Below are 19444 nucleotides of genomic sequence, written 5' to 3'. Positions count from 1 at the left end.
ATGATGGATGATGATGGTTCATGTCAATAAAGTTGTGCTTTAGGAGCTAGTTACCACTACAGTGAGCCTAAACAATTGTGAGCACAAAACCATTAAAAAAAAAAAAAGTATTTATTTTTTAAGTAGTAGGTTTTTTTCAAATGCAAACTTTCAAACAGCTCACTAAATAGCACCAAACTGTTTCTGTGCAGCTTGATAGTAATTCTGTCTGGTAGCTTAAACTGTATGTTACAGAATGAAACAAAATGTTGTGTTAACTGCACTCTCAGATTTGGAGCAAGATATGAGAAAGAAAGGACACGAGAGAAGGTAAGTTTAAGAACTGCTCAGCAAGTGACATTTGTGGCAGTCTGTCTGGCAGCTGGCGTTGTAGACACTGCAGAGGAGGTGTGGCTTTTTCCCAAACAGCAACACTGGCAATACCTGGGCCCAATGTGTCACTGCTCTAAAAAAGTCCTGGGAGCTCGGCTGCTGTGCACCTCTCCTTTATGAGGCACCCAATTAGATTTGCTGCTACAGTTTTCAATTTCTTGCATTATACAACACTGCATTTAACACTTCTCCACTCATACATTCACTTGCCCTGCTAACGTCACCCACCCTTGAGTGGAATGATTATGCAATGGTTAGTATTGTCACCTCACAGGAAGAAGGTTACAGATTTGAATCTCCTGGTTGGCTGAGGCGTTTCTATGTGAACCCGTGCTCGCATGGGTCACCTAGATTTCTCTGGCTTCCAGAGAAGCACAGTATGAATGTATGATTAAATGCAACTTACAGTCTAAAGCACTTTGAGGGATCAATTAGACTAGAAAAGCACTATATAAATGCAAATAATAAAATATTTCTTAATTGCCATTTGCATCTCCCTTACTGTCATGCCTGCAGTCTTAGCTTTTTAAATTAAACGCTGGATTTGAGCATGTCATGTTCCTGAAGTTCTCTGGTACTTTCATGCACAGAAATGTCAATCATGTTGTATTGTTTAAATTGTCTATTTTATGACAGTACTAGGTAGTGCAGGCTAAATTTGTTGGTTTGCAGTGTTACCTTGCAGGTCTTTAAACACACCTATAAATAAAATCTATTATTATTTTACTGCTATTATTATTACTGTTGTTTCTGTTATCTAAGGTAATTCTTTTTATCCCCCCAACCCCGCCCACCGGCATAAGCTGTTTTTCCTCTGCACTGATGGCCTTCACATCAGTAAGGAGGAGCAGATTTCACGTGTCACTGCTCCTGTAGCTGCACAATTCTGCTTGTGTGTATGTGCTTACATGTGTTTTTTTTTCTTCTTCTCAAGCATCTGCTGTCAACCAGTTGGTGAAAAACGAGGTGAATATAAGTCATCTGGTGAGAAGTAGTCACTAATAGGATCGAGCCTGCTCCTTCTTCGCAACGTAAGCACACAGACACATAACTTCTGCACACATAGACTGTTGGAGACATTCACACTCGCAGACACCTCCACAGGAATGAGCTATGGCCTTATTACCCACCTCACTTCCTAGCAGCCGGTGTCCTCCCGTAAAAGCACAACAGTGTTCCTATCCTCTCTCCTACACATCATCCATCCATCCATCCATGCTCCCTCCTCTTTTCAACATTGCCCTAATGTTTTCCTGGGACTTTTTTGCCTTCACATTCTGCTTTCTTTCTACTATTCTCCCTTCCTCCGCACTTATTTTCTCTTTACCTCATTTACTCCTTTGCTCCACATCTCCCCTCCTACCTCTTTTCTTTGGCATCCCACCTCAAGCACCTGATTTCTACCCTGAATTAAAATAGCCTCTTCCGCACCTCTTTCTTCAGCATGGCACCTACCTGATTTAGTCAAAGCTCTTCTTTCCCTTTACACCTCCACTCTTGCCTCCCTGCTCCAATCCTATCTTAACTCTTTCCTTTCCTTTCCATCATATGCCTCTGTGGCTGATCTAGTTACCTCTCTGCTCTCGATCACTCTTCCCTATCCCCTTGACTCCTCTCCTGCCTTCTCCTAGCCTCCTTCCTTCCCTGCCTCCCTCTTTTCTCACCCTCTTTTTTTTCCCTCCCAGCCCTAACACCTGCTGCTGAAGATGTCTAGACCGGCAATGAAATGAGGATGGAGAGAGGGGGGAGGAGGTGGTGCATATGTGCACAAATAGGAGGATAAAAGACAAGAAAAGTACGGAGAGCAAAGATAAAGGGCGGAAATGTTTGAGTAAAAACAGAAAATGGTTTGAAGAATGAGTGGATGTCATGAGGAATGCAGATATGTTGTAAATAGGTTCGCAATTTAAACCGAACTGATTGTTGTCCACTTTTAGCAGAAAAAAGATTTACTACTTCACGGTGGTTTCTTTTCAGCTGTCACTTTCAGATTTTTTTTTTCATTCTAAATTGTTTGGCTTCTTCCAGACAACACAGCAGCAATCATTTTTTATGGTTCACTGCTTCACACCCACTGAACACCTCTGTCTACCCATCTGTAATTTCATTTTTGATCTGAGAAACCTACCCAAGTCACACATTGTATCAAAGCGAAGGAGCGTGATCTGAGAGGACTTTTCTCCGTTTCTTCCTTATGAACAACATGACTGAAATTTGTGCCATCAGTCCAGGCATATCACCACGCATACAGTACGTGTGGTGGGATTAGAAGAAGGGATGAGTGAAGAAAAATACAAAAAAAAAGGGCCTCGACTAAATGATGAAGGAAATGAGGACAAACAGATGCTGGATTACATCTTTATATGGCAGTTACACACTGAGAGAGAGTTTTGTTTGATGGCTCGCTTGTTTGTGTGGTTCAGAGTGTTATGTGTGTGCGCTTGACAGGAGGAGGTGTCCTGTCTGTAGCAGGATGTGATAATTAACCTTTCTCCTGCTGAGCGCCGCTATTAAAGCTAGGGCTGTAAATGAATCTTATCACGAAAACAACATATTACACAACTTCACTTGTTTAGAGCTGTTGTACATTTAGAGCGAAATTGTAAATTGGACTGGTTCATGCAGAGGCCATTCTGTCTGCTCATGTCTATCTGTGTTTATCTTTATGTGAGCTTACTTACCTGTCACTTCAAATTCATGGCCAGACCTACTGGAGAAACCTTTTACTTTAAAATCAAATAGAATTATTCAAATTTCTGTACTATCTGTTGACATCCAAATTCATGATTTGGCTTTTCTTTCTTTTTTTAACCTTTTTTTCCCTCTTACCTGCCGCGCGGAGGGATGAAAACTACTAGATTTACTGGCAGCAATTTCACAACATAACACAATTATGTGCTTAGATTGAAATTGCTGTGGTCAAAGTTAATATATAAATGCTTTGATAAGTTTAAAAATTACTTTTTTCTGTAGAAAATAATTATTTTTATCAATGCGTACAACTTTAGTTAGGGGAATATGTCTGTGTAGGTTCTCAGTCATCCAGGTCATGGTATTCTAAGCAGCTTGGAAAGAAAGCAACTAGACTTCTTTGAGTTTCGTGAAGACCTCTTGGATGAGAGGTTGAACATCTTCAAGAAACCAGTTGCTTTCTTTCCAAGCTCCTTCGACTTCCGTTAGGGGAGTTGAACAGTCCTTCTGGTCCGAACACAAGAAAAAATAAATATGAGGGAATTTTGGAAATAGCAGGGTCACTACTCTTCCTCCCTTAGCAGGTTTAATAGCAGACAGCAGTGGGTTTAAGTTAAAGTGCTAGCTTGCATTTTGCCCTCTCTGTTATTTCAGGTTTGCTGGTCTAGCTGGGAAGTGGATCTCTTTGCCTCCCTGAATCTGACTTAAACTTCCAGAGCTTTAACTGACAGTATAAGTGACAGTGAAATATAACATGGGTTTTATAGATTGGCGCTCAGAAAACTACATAAATATGCATACAACTGAAACAAATCAAAGTCGCAAAGTGGCAAACCATGTAAAGTTACAGAGTTTCAGAACTGAAGTGCATTGTGGAGACTTTGGAGAGTCTCCAGTGCTCTACAGAGCTCCTAATGCTCTGCCGAGTTTTTAACCCGCTCTGGCATTAACATCAGCATAAAACTGTGAACCAGGAGCTTGATGGCATGGGTTTCCATGGCAGCACAGCTCCTGCAGGTGTGTATGTTCTCAAACACATGCATAATATTAACAATCTGTGCATGGGCTAATTTAATCAATATACCAACATGATTGTGCTCCTCAAAGACAGATAATTTTGAAACAAAATATTGATTGTCCACTGTCTCTGCCAACGTTTAGCTACAACTCTATGCAACTAAATGCAGGTGGAAATTAATGGATTAATTTAATTGATTCTGGGTATACTGGGCAATCCAGAGATGCATCTGGATTGCCCAGTATACCCAGAACTGTATATACGCATAACTGTCAGGTTCTTAGATGTAGTCTATTTTATATTTAATGCTAATAGTAAATGATTTCAGTGTGCTAGAGAAAACATTATGCCTCCATAAATTCTACATTAATGTGATGATTTTACAGTTGAATATTGCTGGGTACAAGTTTCTGTCTGAAGAATAAAAACACAAATGAGATTATGAAGAGATGAATTACTGATGACAGAAAAAAAAACAGGCGAAAACTTGATATGACAGCAGAGATACAAATCGAGAAATATGGAGAAAATAAATGAGGAAGGAGGAAAGAGACAAAAACACACTTCAAAAGCGTAAGTTAGGCATGACACATAAAACTTAGAGGTTAAGGTCTAAGCACTGGTTTTGACCCAGGACTGTGACCTTCCAAAATCATTGATTTGGCTCAAATATCTGGATCTTCTAACCCAACGTAAATGTAAATTAATTTTTTATTGGTTGTATCATTTAACACCAAGGCAAACACTCATTTGGATCAAATTGATTGAAGCCCTCAGACATTTTTTTCCCTTAAAAAAAAACAAAGCTGTAAATAAAATATTTAACAGGTGCTGTGTGTAGGTACATGAATGATCACAAAATCAAAAATGACTTAATGCACAAAAAGCCATTAATTATTTCATGAAAACCTCATTAACTGCCAAGAGTCTCGTTCTCTCAAGGACCACTTAAGTTCTAATATACTGAAAAGTTAATATAGATGTTTTTTTAGCCAATGAGGCAAAACATGTTGCCTACTTCACCTTTATTTTTTTTTAATGCAAGAAGTCATGGATAAATACATTATGATTCAACTTCTCTTATCGTACAATGTAACCTTTTGTCTTTATGCTGTCACTAAGATCAATAGACACATTGTTTCCTTTCGGTATCAGTTCTGATCAACTGAGAAAAACTAAATATTGGTTTTCCAGTAGTATTGCAGATCATTAAGCCTTTTAAATTTATTTTAAACAACACCTCTTGTCTTGGTAAATGGTTGACGCTTACTAGCCCCGATTTTGCTGTGGGTCATCCTTATGAATATAGTGCAATATCTTTCCTATTACATCATGATTAGGGAGGACAGTGTATTAAACTGACCCAAAGCGGTTGGTTTTGCACATAATAGCAGTGTTTAATAGAAATACTGTAAAAAAAACAAACACCTTTATGAAAAATGCAAACAAATATCTATATAATTATGTCTACAATTAAAAGAAAAATCATTTGCATGATGTTTATTAGTCTCTCATCAAAGTAATCCTATCATAATTATTTACACTTCAGTGCATGTATGGCATATAATAGTTAATAGCTTAATTTTAAAGGTGCTAGGTTACTGAAAACAAACACTGACTTAAGAAATACAGCTTGAGTTGTAGACTACTGACTAAATTCATAGCAGTTTTATAATATGCTTCTTGGCAGGACAAGGAATTATTAACACAGATGTTTATTATCTTACTTTTTAACATAGGAGGGCTGACATAGCAGAGGGGTACATGGTTGTCCCAGTTTTGTTTTAGGAAATCCAGTATCAAATGTTCAAAACATTTGTTCCATAATAATCATATTTTATTATATTTTTCGCATTTAATAGTGCGTAAGGAGCACTTTTTCCTTTTGAACTGTATTTTTTTTAAATACATGTAAAGCACAAATACCTCATAACTGTACTTAAGTACACTGCCTGGTGAATTTTTGCTTACAAAGATTTACGTGCACAAAAAAATTAAACAAAACTCAAGAGTATCAAGTGAGGGCCAATGTGGCAGATGGGCCAGCAGTAGAGTAACATATGACTTTGTGCCCCGAGTATCTTCAGTAGCAGCACGCCAGCCAAACCTTAGCCACTAATGAGGCTCCACACAAAGTCCCAGCAGAGCCCACTCAAAACACTGAACCAGACACAAACACAAGGAAGACACAGAGACTAAGATGTAGGCATATGCCCTCCCAAGCACACATGCACACACACACACGTGCTTTTTCACACAACCTCGGGTAACAATAAAACGCAAGCACACACACACACACATACACAAATAATTAAGGTTTGTACCAAAGATTAACATTGCACCTTTGGTAAAAAACCTTCTTAAACTCTTTGGTGGATTGGCATCCCTCTCTGCTTGTCCTTCTGAAGTAGATGTGACAAAGCCTGCCATGATTATTAGCATTTTATTCCACTGTTACTGACATGCTCCAGTGTTAAGCATTCAAAATCAAAGGATAAACCTTTAACAACCTTTTGTTCTTTTCACTGTTAAACCTAAAAATTCTTTCAACATCTTTCAAATGATGTTTTTTTTTTGTAAAATGCTGCTTTGTCCATTTTCTGTAACTATGAATAACTTTCCCAATATGATTTCTGCTCTATCACAGAGAAAGAATTCCTTTGAACTGTAGTTTACCCAGCACACGCTGCTTACTTTAGCTGAAAGTGAATGTACATGTGCACTCTGTACAGAACTCATGCATGGTGACTTTATTTTAGTTAACCTATTATTACTCATTTTTACCATGTTGTTCAACAGAGTGAAAAAAAGGAGAAATTGCACGATGTATGATTTACTTACTCCTCATGTGTCAGATTCTGTAAAAATGCTCTAATTGCAATTTTCTTGGCTGATTCAGATTCTTTTTTTTGTAAGTGTGACCTGCCAATACTGAAATTTGTCGATTAATGTTTTCTTTTAAAGAAACATAATTGACAGGATATGCAAGCAAAAGCAAACTTTTCTTCAATGCAAAAATTTATTTTCATAATAAAATAACTGAACTTTTACCCTGAACTTTAGTGAGTCACTGGATTTTCTCTCACTTAAACAGCTGAAAAAAAAGAGTTCTGCTCTTAGAAAAGGGGTAGAAATATTTGAGTTGTTGTACAATCATCTTTACCTGTATTTTATCTTACCAAACAGGAGCATCATTTACTTGCATCCATTTTCGGTATGCTTATGATTTTAAGTTCAAAAGATAACAGAATATTAACCATTTTGTCTTTTTCACCTGTCCCATCATCTCTGCTTTCATCCTTTCACTGCTCAGACTGAGGCTGCTGGCTGAGCTCGGGATAGCTTTAGCTTTAGCAACTTTGCCTTCGTTAGCATCTTTAAAATGTTCACATTCAGCTGGATGATAGTCATTTCAGTGTCTTATTAAGTTTGTTATTACAAACATTTTCATGGTAGTCCCCCTATGGCTTATTTGAAACTTTCCATACTGTCTCCACTCAAAGTGAGGAGCTTCCACACTAACAAGATGTTAGCATGTGGCTGTGGCGCTGCTGTTCACGTGTATTGCATACATGAAAAGGTAACGTGCCCTTCCAGGCCAAGAACACTGGAAGCTATCTGATTCCAGTTGCATCCCAGTTGAGCGTTGCATCTCTAGTCTTCTGATTACTTTGCCATTTGTCTTTGTTATCAACGCCGTCTGGCCTTTACAGGTTTTTTGTCCATTCCAGCTTTTGTTGCTTTCGCTAGTTAGTTTATTAAAGTTATTTTTCCTATTCATGCTGCCTGAGTGCCTGTGCTTGGTGTCCTCTTACCAGAACTCCACATAACAGTGACATTGCAGATATTACAGAGACATCTTTTATGCTCAAACACAAGGTCAAACCCAGCTGTATGGCATTGTGGCACATTTAATTTTCTTTTGAAAGTATTGTGAGTCTGCTGATATTATTACAGAACATTGCAGCCTGAAAGTAATAAGTTTGAGATTTACTAAAGCTGAAACCTGTAGTCTACAAATAAACAACAATATTGGCATTGCCTCTTAAAAACTGTAAGGTATTTTTATTTATTTATTTATTTTTTGCTCTTGTTGATTTGCAGACGGGTTCAGATTCAGTCGTAAGACACCACAGAAGAGGACTTACCGTGTTTTATTATAGTTTGTGTCTGGAATTGCCAAACAGCTTCTCATTATATGTTGATTTAAAAATATTTATTGCCTAATACAAGGATGAAAATATATCACACGTGCTATAAAATCCCAATGGAAAGTGTAATCCTGGCTGCTGATTCTGCTCTGTACATTTCAGACCATGGCTATACCAGCTGAGTGCAGTGGGAGTGCTACCCAGAGTGTCTCTTTGTTATCTTAACACAATTTCATTGTGTTTCAGTGAGCAGAATACTGAGCCAAATAAATTTTGAGGACGCAGACTGTTCCGTGAAACACACACTGTGCCAAGTGCTGATGGCATGCTGTGTTTTATGGGTAGAAAATCAGACGAAGAAAAGTACTGAACAAGAAAAGGAAAACACGAAATGAGACACTCTTACCTTAAGAAGCACTTCAGCACTTCAAACTGCAAAGAAAAGGAGCGAAACAGGGGAGAGGCAGAAGGAGAGAGGGAGGGACAAGAGGGGAGACGAGAGGGGAAAAAAAGAGAGACTGAAATTAGATTACCATAGGGTGCAACAACTTTCCACTTTACAAGAGAACATCTGAGATAAAACTACAGACATTTTTTGAAGAGGTGATTTAATTTCACAAGCAGTGCTGTTGTGCATTTCTCTGCAATTTCATTCCCTTGCCTTCGGCAACACATACAGTACTGAGTATTTATAGTTGACTGGCCTGCATGCATTTTGAAAAATAATTCTTCGTGAGGATGTAAAGAGTCATTTCAACAATTTCCAAGAAGTCCAATGAAATTCATTTGGACATAGTTATCAAAAGCACAATTACCTCTTGAGTTCAGTTTTGAGTATTTTTTTAATGACATCACTTAATCAGTGTTTTACACTGATAGATTACATGAAATTAAAAATACGATAAAATGACTGTGATTTTATTTAAAACTTTATTTGTCGAGCAGCTGTGCTTTGACAGGTTTGACTAAGAATATGGAGAAGATTTACAAGAGGAAACAAAGTGAAACCATTTCTGCTGCTCCGAATGTCACTTGACAGTTGTTTTCTTCAAAAAATAAAAAATAAAAGAAGCTGCTCTTAAGTTTGCTTTTGATGGGACTGCTCAAATTTAAACAGAATTTAAACAAAGAAAAAAAATTGTAAGGCATTATATTCTTCTTCCCTTTCTTCAAACCTGAGTTTAAAGCAGAAAATACTACTTTGCTAGGTATTGTTCTTCTCTCTTATCCATTGCCAAATACTGACTTTCTCTACTTCACACTGTCACATTCTCCTGGCTGCAATTCATGAAGCTTTGGAGAGAGATAGCACACACATTCACACTGCTAAAACACAGTGACATGCCTAAAAAAGAAAAAAAAGAAAGAAACCCAAACAAAATAAACAAAGACTGACCAAGAAAACTGCTTCCTAATTAAAAAACTGTAACAAGCAGATGCTAAAGTAAGAAATGCTGACATAGATATTATAAAGGTTGACCAAACTTCTAGCTGAGTTTGCAACATTAAAATAGATTACTAAAATAGAACCCAGGTTTCATTTTATTCACTTAATATGAAGAGAAGTTGTGTAATGAATCTTTAGCCCAACTGTACAAAAGAGTACAACTCCAAGAAAGATTGAACATAAAGCTGAAAAGAAAGTTTCCAATAACTGTATTGGAAACTTTCTTCATATATATATATATATATATGAATGTCTGCAAGTGTACATATATAAATACATATATATATATCTACATATACATATATTTACAGTCATATTTACAGTCAGTCATTACAGTAGGTGCAGGTGTTTAGCTGCTCATTAACACAAATATCTAATCACATGATGCTAAAGTTCAAAGAAGGAGGAAGAAAGATGAAGTCATTTTGAACGTGGCATGGCTGTTGCCGTGAGACTAGCTGTTCTGAATATTTCAGAAACTGCTTTTCTACTGGGATTTTCCCACACCAACATCTCTGGGGTTTACAGGAAAAATAGAAAATATCCAATGAGTGGCAGTTCTTTAGGTGAAAAATGGCTTGTTGATGCCAGAGGCCAGAGGAGAATGGCCCGACTGCTTCGGGCTCATAGGCAGACCACACTAATTCAAATAACCACAACAAAAGTGTGCATTTCTGCATCAAACATTGAAGCAGAGAACCTAAGCAGCAGAAGACCACACTGGGCGCCACTCCTGTCAGCTAAGAGCAAGAAATTGAGCCTTCAATTCACATGAATGCACCAAAATTGGGCAGTAGAAACCTGGAAAAATGTTACCTGGACTAATTTCTGTAGCAAAATTCAGATGTTAGGGTCAAAAATTGGCATCCACAACATGAAAGCATGGATTCATCCAGCCCTGTACCAAAGATTCAGGGTTGCGGTGGTGGTGTAATCGTGTCAGGGAAATTTTCTTTGCACATGTTGTGCCTTTTAGTACCAAATCAGCATCGTTTAACTGCCAAAAGTCTACCTGAGTATTGTTGCTGACCATATAGGACTATGTACCCCTTCTTTTGATGGTTGCTTCCAGCAGGATAATGCACCAAATGTCAAACTGGTTTCTTGAATAGGACACTTGAACAGTTCACCATACCCAAATGGCCTCCAAAGACACCAGATCTCAATTCAGCAGGAGACTTCTATCATGGATGTGCAGCCAACAAATCAACAGCAACTGTGTGATGCTCTCATGTCAGCATGGACCAACTGTTTCCAGCACGTTGCTGAATCTATGACACAGAGACTTAAGAACGTTCAGAAGGCAAGAGGGAGCCTAACCAGGTAGCAGCATGGCATATTTAAAACATGGCCACTGAGTAAAGAGTAACAACAACAACAACAAAAAAAGAAGTGTGGCTGAAATGTAAACCGTAAGAAATAGTCCTTATATTTGTATATTACAGTTTTCATCTTGAGTGCTTACCAGTGAAACAGGGTTAGAAAATCAAAGGTAATTTTACGTTGGTACTGGTACTAATGTTGTTTTCCTTAAATTAAATTAAATATTCATAAGAACGTTGACAACATACACACATATACATGATGGTGCACTCTGTAATTAACCTAAGACTAAGCTACATGACTCCATATCCATATAATTTAAAATCAATCTTACCAATGAGTGCATGCAGACATTCAAACCCACACACACACACACTCACGATCAGAGTGTTTCATTAGTGAGGAGCAGATAGATAACCCTCCCTAAGGAGACATTGACCAAGGGGCCATTGATCTACTGAGCTAAGCCATTCTGTGTGTGTGTGTGTGTGTGTCTGTGTGTGCATGTGGAAAGTGGCCTACTGATGGAGTCTTTAAGCTGTTAGAGTAAGCACAGTAAATCTAATCCAGTTGTGTTTAATGGAAAGAGAAAGAAACAGTCTGTTGACATGTTCATTAGGACCAATTACTCTGTCCAATCACTGCCATATCACTCACTCACCAGAGAGGGTAGAGACACAAAGAGAGAGAGAGACCATCAGCAATATTTATGTCTTGGCAGACCACCATGAGAAAAGATTGATAGTACTTCAATGATAAATAAAAAACATATTTATTCCACTTACTGAGTGACAACATGGTGCATTTTGTGGCATCTAATTTCATTTGATCCCATTCAAGCCTGGCAGGGTACTGAAGTGTAAATCAATCTGGCTAAAACTGGAATCACTAAATTATACAGTCTTATTGATGATTCAATAAAGCTAGTTGGGCTCAGAGGTTGTATCATGACTTATGCTAATGATCCAATGTCACAACCATATTTCCCATAACAAGCTCATTGTAAACGCTAACAACCACAGACGAAAACAAGAAAATGCTATTGCTGGTCACATATCACGGGCCTAAGTGTGTGTGTCTGTGTGTGTGTGTAAGAGAGAGCTTGAACGGTTTCCATCTACATGTGGGGGACTTATAATTAGCTTTCCAGCTTGTTCTCTTACATTGGATGTGAAGGTAATTGGCGCTTTTGGACACTCACTCTCAATCTCTGTCAATGCAAGTGTGTGTGTTTGTGTGTGTCTGAGTGTATGTGTGCGCTGTAGTGTCTAAATTCTGGAGGATGGCCAAACCATTACTGTGTGCTCAGCCTGCTCTAAAGCAGCTTGTGATTCATTAGTAATGAGTCCATTTGCAAACTAAATGAGTGTCTGAGTGTCCGGACGGCGACGTGTGCAATGATTGTGTCCACTTCATCTAGTCAACACAGCGCTGCTATTTTGTAGTAAAACACACATTCTCTCACACTACTGTACATTCAGAAGCATGTTGTAATGTTTCTGTATGTGTGCGTGCGCGTGCTCGCGCGTGTGTGTTGAGCCAGGATGAGAAGCTCATGTGGAGATAATGAAGTCAGTCAGTTGTGCCATTAATTACTGTTTTACACCTGCATGTCTCAGCTAATTAGACATGCTGACACACACACATGCTGTATACACATACATTCTCTTGTTTTCTCAACTTGCACACACACACACACACACACACACACACAAACGCACACACACTTAATAGAATTACACATGTCTGAGTGCACAGAAAACACATTTTTTGTAACACTCACTCCCAAGCACAAACTTCTAGACTTTTTTTTTTTTTTTTTTCCACCGACGAGTCAAAAATACATTCTCATTTTCACTTTCCGGAAGGTGAGATGGCACTGCTAAACACAGCGTGGTTCGGGGATCTCTCTCTCCCCCCTTTCCCTCTTTTAGTCTCACTTACGAACACATCTCTGTACACCTCCGTCTCCCTTTCTCACTGTCATTCTCTCGTCCTCACACTCTTCCTTCCTGCAAGCGTTCAGTTCCCACTGTCTCTCGGTACAGTGTATAGTTTATTCACTTCTTCGCTTACGCGACACGCACAATCTTCCAGTCTTTAAACTTCGCCTCGGTGTGTGTGTGTGTGTGTGAGACAGAGACAGAGAGTGTGTCTCTCTCCTCCTAGCCCATTTCCTCAACAAAGGCCACAGCTGCTGCCGGTTTGCTGAATAAAAGATGACAGAGCCATAATATCAGGAGATTACCAGCTAACGAAACAATGATTTTGTCCAATTTAAATAGTGACATCAGTTGCATCACAACCACTTTGCGTGTCAACTGTGATATGATAATGTTTGCTACCAAATGAAAACAGCTTCATCTGCACACACAGAGACTCCCTGATTTCATCTCCTCCTTTTGTTCTCTCACTCCCGATCTCACTCTCTCTCTCCCCACACATTTGCTCTGGCTCTCTGGCACACACACACACACACACACACACACACACACACACACACACACACACACACACACACACACACAGCAACGCGAAGAGCATATGGCTATTTCTCTCCTCTTTGAAGGGTTGCTTTGAAGCTATGGCACCCGTATCGATTGGCGCTCAGATGAGCTCGCTTCACCAGAGCCCTGCGATTATCTGTCGCTTTATTTCAAACAGAGCGCAAGAGAGGGAGGCTTACACACCCATCACTCACTCACACTCTCACAGTCAGTTATACACTCATACATGAAGCGCGCGCACACACACACACACCCACAAACACATACACACACACAAACGGGGATAATGAGATGAGCTTACATGCTGAACCCCGATACTTAAGGCAAGCTGTGCTTCAGAACTGTCAAGTGAGTGGTGAATGTTAAGAAAGTGAGGACATAGTGAGAGAAAAAAGACTATAAAGTCTGGCAAAGTGATGAAACTTAAGAGAAAAAAATTCTTCCTACGGCTCTACTCTGATTAAAAAAAAAAAACACCTCTTTTTCCATAGGCTTTATGCAAATCAGTTTGTCAAAATGAGCATTTACTAGAGTGCAGTCCATGTAAAAAAGATTGTGCTTGGGGTCAATGCTTAACACTGATTGTCATCTTTTTCATAAAAAAAACCCCTGAAAAAAACTGGAAAAAACACAGCTGAGGTCCGATAATAAAAGTGTGGTCACCGTGGTCTGCTTTTAAAGTCTGTAGGGATTATACAAAGAGGGAATTTCAGCTACATGCCCATGGGAGCAACACAGGGAGTGAGCCAGGGTGATATGAAATGTTAATGGTCTGCTCAGGGCAGCAGAACTTCATAAAAGTCTTGATTTAGAAACTACAGAGGCTTTCAGGAACAACGAAAATTGCCGTAGCACACAGAGAGAGGCACACATGTGGCCGTGGCTCGGGAGATGGAGGGAGTTGTCTACTAGTTGGAAGGCTGGTGGTTCAATCCCCGACTCCTCTAGTCTGCATATTGAATTATCCTTGGGCAAGTACTGACTTCTTAGTTTCTTCTGGAGTGTGAGTTGGGTTAAAAGTGCTCAGGCATAGAGGAATAGGTGAATGAGCCTTGTAAGTGCTCAAACATTTATGTTTATGCTCCTAAAACAAATTAAGGGAACAATTGAAACTTTATTTTTGGTGCGATTTTAAACTCTGCTATCACCTCCACTGACTACTCTTACATCATTTTGTTCTCAAAAGGTTACACAATGCATGCCAGTAAAGATTTTCAGGTTGAATATTTCATTCAAGATCCAATGTATGATGTAAGTGTTCCCTTAATGTTTTTGAGCAGTATATTTGAGGGTGAGGTTTGAGTCAAGATTATCACTCTTGGATGGACACCAATACTCACACACATGCACAAAGACAGCATCTAGCAGAGTCTTTTCATAACATCTCACTTCATCTTCTTTAAGAATATCCTTGAATTCTATTACATTCAAAGGGGGCATCCAAAAACTCATATTTCATGCATGATATTGCAAACAGTTACCAAACCACAAAACTTAAAGATATCCTCTAACCACACCGCTGAACTCTACACAACAAGTGCTCCCATTTGATTTTGTTCACATTCTTCATAGTAATGATTTTTTCTTTCTTTCTTCTTTTTTTTTCTGCACCGCTCCGATTCTCTGAGATTAAATTTTCCATCTCTAATCTTTCACCCATTACCTGCACACGGTTAACTGTCACAGCATATCTGCCAGGGCACACTTAGCAGAGTGGACATTACACGCAGCTGTTTGGTAACAAACACAGTTTCCTTTCGGCTACACTGTATGTTAGCGTATGCACGGAATGGGGCTGAGTATGGATATTGCACTTGGAAAACTAGGAAAAATAATGAAGTGACTGATTAGTGCACAAAACACTTGCTGCCTGTCTGGTTATGCAGAGCGTGATGTGCATGTCTAAATGTGTAAGCATGCGAATATTTGTATGTGTGTGCATGTGTGTGTGTGTGTGTGTGTGTGTGTGTGTGTGTGTGTGTGCAAGAACAAAGGGGGTCTCGAGAGGTTGCGAGGGGGATGTCTGGGTGAGTAAGTTTATTAGCTGAGGTGGAAGGTTTATGTGCATAAGTGCACCTCCGAGAACCTGAAAAAATGAAAATGTGGGTGTGTGTTTGTGAGCGAGAGACAGAGGGAGGGAACTGTGTGTGTGTGTGTGTGTGCATTTATGTGTGTATTTGTATACTCGTTAGGTCGGCATCCAACCATTGCTATCAGCAGTAATCTTGACTCAGCATCAATAATGACCCCATTAGTCACAAACCCCTACTGGTGCACACTCATACACACAAACTTAAACGCACACATACACAGACTGCCAGATGGACACCTCCTCTTATTACTGTTTGTGTGTATGTGCATGTAAATCACATGTGACATTTACTAAAGGGACACGAAAGCTATACAGACACAAAATGCAACGTATAACACTTGGTTCGTCTCATTTTTATCCGTGAACCAAAAGACGCTTGGAGAAATCAGTCGTTTTCACACCATCGACAATGCCGCCGCACAGATTTTTAAAAAAACGTGTCATGTCATTTCAGCAGAGTTATGTCACTGAATTTCAGTAAGGTCGGAGTCTGTGGTAAAACTTATCCACCATTAGGTTTTAAGTCCTCAGTTCTTATTCAAATTTGACCTTGAACCTTTTTTCAATATGATTGTGGTTTTTTTTTTATCTATAGCAGTGTGAATCTCATTAAATATGCATAAATGTGTCTTTTGTTTTGAAAATATCTTTTATGTATGCACTTAATTGTATGCATGCACAAAAGAAGTTTCCATTTGACTTTCAGGCTGTAAGAAAGGACTTAGAAAAAAAAAACACAGGACAAAAAAGAAAACACCCTGAGTGTACTTGGAAGGACGTGCAGAATCATATTCAAATGTACAGCAATTTCACCCAGTTTGACACCTTGTTATCTTCTTCGTACTACGCTGCGAGTAGTTAAAGTAGTTTCATGCACGTTAATAGAATCGTCGTTTCCTGGCACGAAAGAGAGAGAGAGAGAGAAGGATATTGTGAGAGAAAGTGAGGCAGAAGGAAAACACAAGGGCAGGAAGCTGAATAATAAATAACATAATGGCTGTATAATGATCTTAAATATAAAAACACAAATAGAGCCTGGCTAATCGCACACACACAATCTGGTGAAAAGAGAGAGATCTGGAGAAAAGCAGCGTTGCTGACGGTGTAAAGGTCAGAGGTCATGTGTCAAGAGTTAAGACCCAGTCAGCAAGACTGAACCTCGCAGGAGACCTCACCTCTACCAGCCCTCCGCCTGCAAGCGTATGTGTGTGTGTGTATGGTGGAAGTGCATGCGTGTCACAGTCATACATATGCACATTTACATCACATTTCAGTTATGGATGTGTGTGTGTGTGTGTGCCAATCACAAAGCTCACAGTAGGTATGTGATCCTTCGTTTATATGTCGCATGTGTGCGCGTGACCCCATGCCCTACATCCTGACAGGAAGAGCCAGCAGGCTACGTGGGGAATGTTGGACCCCGAGGTGTCAATCACAGATTTAGATTGACAGACGAGTTAGCTAGCGCTGCTCTCACATTCACCCACACACTCTCCCTCTCAGGACTGCACTCTGTCACTCTCTCAGGCTGACTGTCTTTCACTCCCTCTTCCTGTCTCTGTCTCCTCTCCATCTCTTCATTTCTCCTTGTCTCTCTCTTTTTTTGTCTGTCTCACAGTCCACGTCTGTACACTCACATGCTGTTTTTCAGTTTGTGAACCCCCCTCCCTGCCCTACCACCACCACCACCACCACCACCACCATTCGCAGTCACTGTCTGTCTCTCAGCTTGCCTCTCCTCTTTCTCTATGACAGATGGGTGCCTCAAAGCATTTCTGTTTCTGTTTTCTCTCTATCGCAGTGCATGTCCTTTCTTTGGTTTTCTAGTTTTCTTCAAAGCACACTATGGTGGTCATTCATGCATGCACACATTTGTGATGAATGTGTGTCAAACATCTGTCTGTTTAAATGTGGCTTCATGACTGTTATTGTTTTGCTGTCTCTAAAAAAATGCAAAAAAAGGTATTTTAGACTTTGACTGTGAAATAAGTGCATGCTGTTAATGGTTTTAAACGTTAAAATGAGTTTTAAGATGTTAAAAAGAAACCTAAAATAGAATTACTGCTTAACAAGTAGTGCTATTTGTTCAGTTATTCAAATTGGTGCTGGATTAAACCTCCTCGTATGTGGATGCCAAGCTTGGATTGAAGTTTTTTTAGGTAACGTGTTTATAAGTGGAGTCAAATATAACATATTTGATTGAAACTAGGCAGAAAGTAAGTGCAGCTCTAACTATTATTCCACAGTTTTAAAGAAAGTGATCTGGATCTACACCAAAATGTAACGGGTTTCCTTTTTTGCCTATCCTCCACGTCTCTAAACCATTTTCATGAAATACAGAGTGATAGTTTTTGAATCATCTTGCTAAAAGACAAACGCAAATGGTATCAGTCGTACCAGTGCCTCTGCACAGGAATTAAAGTAACAACAACGGCACTCAGAGAGTGATCCAAGGACAATGTCCTGCTTCCTATTGTTCACATAAAGGATTTGGAGGTGTGCCAAAAGTTAATGAGTACTTCAGTGCCCGAGTTCCACCTTTTCACCAAGATTTTTAAAATTTGGCCGTGTAGTTTATTCTTATCCTGCTGACAAGCAGCCAAACAGCACTGGACACTTTATTATCTTGGAAAAGGAATAAAAGAGCAAGCAGGTCATAATCTTAAGGAATTGTGCTTTCAACCACTTTTAAGAAAGCAGTGCTGAGCTAATGCAGCTCCAGTCTTGAGATGATATCACGGAAGAGAAAAAGTCCTTGAGGTCCAAGGACCATTAGATAACTATATTATCCAAGCTAGAAATATGGATAATTATATAATATTGTATAACTCAATCCTGTCTGGTTCTTAATATGCAGACGAGATCTGAACACTTGGTACGCATTTCTTTACTAAATAAAGTCATTCCATAATAAGTGAATTATTATTATTACTCCTTGGAAAATAGTTGTCAGTCTAAGCAGAGTGTGCTTACAGAGTGTGTGGTCCCTGACAGGACTAAATAGTGCAAACATCACTCCAAGTCAGTGAACACACTTCACAATAAATGCATCCAGGTGTGATCACAGATTAAGCCACCTGAAAACACAACTATTACCACTGGTGCACAAATAATCATGTGTTTCCAATGTACTGAAGACTCAGTCCTACAGAGTGCTGTATGATCTGCAAATCTGTTGCACTGAGCTTATAGCTGTATAATAGTCCTACTGCTTATCTCTACAAACATCCAGAAGGAGCAAATATCTTCTGATGTTTTACCTTTGCAGAGATGTAAAATCTGTCCTCAAAACAGGATAAATTGCCTGCCTTGTTGTATAATCAGGCGTCAGTGGTGACTTCCTTGTTTGCATCTCATTTTCTCACTGGTACCTGTAGCCGCTCACCCATTCCAATGCAGAACGTTGTGTTGTTATGATGTAGAGTTATTTTTGGATTTGCAGGATAAGTTGCACTATATGAGAAATTTCTTCATGACACACTTGTTATATATTTATAAATCTGAAAACATAATTACAGTATGTTTAACTGAACTGATGTAATATCCCGCATGCTTCAGTTTAGGTGAGTAAAATGTTAGTATTTATGTTACTTAGCACTAATTAGCAGGTGTCGGTGTGATACACCTGCACAGTCGATGGATGAAGTGTAACCCTATAACTAAGTGCTGTAGCTTTTCATTCACATATGATCACCGTTTGAGAGCTCACAAGGTGATGGTAGGTGACGTCATCTTTAAAATAAAATGTATGACCTAATCCAATAAAGCTATGGTTATTTCATCCTGTAAGTAAGTTACAATGTTAGAATTACACAATGATGGCATCAGTGGATAGTCTTCATA

The 19444-nt window shown here is 39.2% G+C and overlaps 1 protein-coding gene across 20 annotated transcripts in view; it reads right to left on the bottom strand.

The window, feature by feature from the left end:
• ptprdb (protein tyrosine phosphatase receptor type Db) overlaps window positions 1–19444 on the bottom strand; it is a 149265-nt gene that overhangs the window by 118668 nt on the left and 11153 nt on the right. For all 20 annotated transcript variants that reach the window (XM_019359824.2, XM_019359828.2, XM_019359831.2 and 17 more), the window contains exon 2: window positions 8639–8664. The gene's annotated coding sequence lies outside the window, so the exon portion shown is untranslated. The remainder of the gene's footprint in view (window positions 1–8638; window positions 8665–19444) is intronic.

Source organism: Oreochromis niloticus, linkage group LG6 (genome assembly GCF_001858045.2).
Source record: "Oreochromis niloticus isolate F11D_XX linkage group LG6, O_niloticus_UMD_NMBU, whole genome shotgun sequence".
NCBI classification, from domain to species: Eukaryota; Metazoa; Chordata; class Actinopteri; order Cichliformes; family Cichlidae; genus Oreochromis; species Oreochromis niloticus.
The sequence above is the reverse complement of the archived record's forward strand: the minus strand, read 5'-3'. Positions and strand labels throughout refer to the sequence as shown.